The sequence below is a fragment of the Argentina silus genome, assembly GCF_951799395.1.
Source record: "Argentina silus genome assembly, chromosome: 2".
Lineage (NCBI taxonomy): Eukaryota > Metazoa > Chordata > Actinopteri > Argentiniformes > Argentinidae > Argentina > Argentina silus.
In genome coordinates, this window is record NC_139656.1 from 33,415,862 (window position 1) to 33,418,791 (window position 2,930).

The following is a 2,930-nucleotide window of genomic DNA, read 5'->3' on the forward strand; positions in this document are numbered from 1 at the left end:
CCGGCCCAGAGAGGCGTTCGGGTCCGGTAGCGGGAGGGGGGTGGGGTGGGGGGGGGTGGGGGGCGGGGTGTATCAGGTAGAGGCCCCCGTCCGGCGGCTACAGAGGCGCCTCAAGGGCCTTGCCGTTAGACGTTAGATCAGCAGGCAGGACCACACCTCTCTCTGTCCTCTCTGATCTCGGACGTCAACAATGTCGCCGTGGCGTTCTCTTTGTGCTGCGGAGAAAGACGTTCCACACCCGCTCATCTCTGTGCTCAACTGAGGGGGTTGGATGGTTTTTATTTTTTTATTTTTATGGTTTTATGGTTTTCAATAATGCAAAGACAAATATGCTAATGTGTCATTTTCACATAGACATTTTCTAGGTGAAATAAATATCTAAATATCTGATATTCTCTGTTACTGTATCTAAAACGTGTAGCCTAGTGGTCCACAGTAAGTAGTTAGGTTTATCAACACCTTGTTGTGTGTTATTACAGCATATACAAAGTAATTACTGACATGAAAACACTTAAGCTCCTTAAAGGGAAAGGGTGTTCTGAAAGCTTGATCAAAATCTTAAGTTATTTCAAGGGGAGTTGGGGCTTGGCTTTATTGTTAGCTTTTGGCCACAAAAGTGGAGACAGAAATGCTTTAAAGAGAACTCCAAAGCTGACCTTTGCGGCGCAATGAGAAACAGACCGTTTGGTTAAATGAGGCGGCGGGCTTTAGCACGTTAAACCGGGAGAATGAAAATTTACCGTGCATTCCGATAGTAAAAAGACACAAAGGAACGAATGAAAAAGAAATAATAGAAAAATGAGTTGGCGCTGTCATAGAGAAAGAGAGGAATAACTCGTCTTCTGTATATCAACTTGTCATTGAAGATTGAAAGCTGGAACATTAGCCTACACCGCACACTAACACGTTAGCACAGCGGCCTACCTTCCACAGTGGGTCTACCTTTTGTAAACCTGGCCCTATTGAAATTCCACCATGTTTATTTTAGCCTAGTCAAAAATAATTTACAATGCTTTTAACGGATTCTGCCAATAACAACGAATCTATTTTTGTATCAAGGTTGGCATATTAGGTGAACGCATGACAAAACCATTTCCATTCTCTGTTTTTAAACACGATTATTATTCATCATCAATCTTAAATATTTAGGAAAACAAAACATTTGAATCCTCAGCCAAATACATTTTACAGGCCATCATTCACGGCAGGACACAAACAACGAAGGCAAAGCATCATTCTATGAGATGAAATCATACGCAAAATAATTGTTTCTGTGAACAAGTTATCATAATTATTTTTTGAGGTTGAGGCCTAATGAACATTTTTTCTATTTTCAAAGGAACACACAAACTTTCCACTGCGCTGCGCTGAGTGTATTGTTGCTGAATAAGCACATAAACTCGAAAATAAATGAATTGCAAATGTATTACGTCGAAAACTTGAGGGTAATTGACATTTATATCCCGCTCGAGGTAAATTAATATTTTCTTATGTGTCTGGCCACATGTACCATATAAAACGTTGGTGGAGAGAATACATGGTCTTTGTCAACATCATAACTTTCTCATTATAACAATGCTCAGGGGAGAGAATAGGATTTAACTTTGGAAAAATATGATTATTTTCGCCATGTAAAACAAAGTCAGTCAGTGTCTAAATGTTTATCCATTTTTCAAAAGTGTCAACAAAAATCTTCCAGTTTATTCTCTTTTAATATTGTTGTTGCATAGGCTTATATCTATAAATTGCATTATGTTTTGCGGTCTGCCGTTTCAGACAGACCTCCTTTCTCCTCGTTTCTTTTGTAATATCTGCTATTTTCATTTAACAAAGGTACTAGACATATGCTTCCGAATAATACACTAATAAATGAATTAATATATTAGAATGAACTTGAACCGAAAATCATACGTTTTTCATATTCACAAACAGCTTACAATTATGAAAATAATGTGGCTTTGTTTGTTCTCAGGAACTTCCGTTTAGTTATTTGAATATTTTGATATTCAAAAATGTAATGAAAGATTACATCTACATGCGGTTGCCCACAGTGTAATATGCAAATACATTTCAAGGTATAATTTTTAGGATGGACTGACAATGGGTGGGATATATAACATGATGTATGTATATTGAGGGCCCCGAAAATCACACGTTTTTCATATTCACAAACAGCTTACAATTGTGAAAACTATAACATCTTAACAATACCTCATATCATAGTTATTGACTTAAGCAAATAGAAAACGTTGCATATATACTCGGCTGACGCCATTTTACAGACATTCAAAGGTATATTTTTAAATGTTTTTATTTAAAACTGAAAATGTATTATCAATACGAAGTCATCATTATTATCAATAATAATGTTCTCTCTCTTATGTTCATTGTTATTATGGCCTTTGTTTATTATAATTTATTATAATTTTCCAAACATCCAAATACAAATAATACAACCTGTATCATCTGGACGAGTTGTTTCCTCTTTCATACATTTTTGAAAATGAAAATACAGCAGATGCACGTGTGTGTGTGTGTGTGTGTGTGTTCGCGTGCGTCCGTCCGTGCGTGCGTGCGTGCGTGCGTGCGTGCGTGATTTTGTTATGGGGGGTCAGTGTTCCCCCTGAGGAGGGGGACTTACCCCTTATTGTTCCTCACTTGAGCCTCTCACGGATGAAGATTCCTGACGCTACACAAAACCTGCTGCTTTTAAGCCCCTCACAGAGGGGAAAAAGACTATATTAGAAAACTGATCTAACATTAAGAGACACCAAAGGGGTCATGATATAAAGGAGATAGATGGTAATAGATATGGATGGACCCAGATCCATTTACGGGCTTCAGGTCTGCTGTCTCCAACGGAGGGCCTCACAAGACATGAATCACGCTGACACTCATTTCTGATATTTTGTCTCACGTGTTTGAAACTG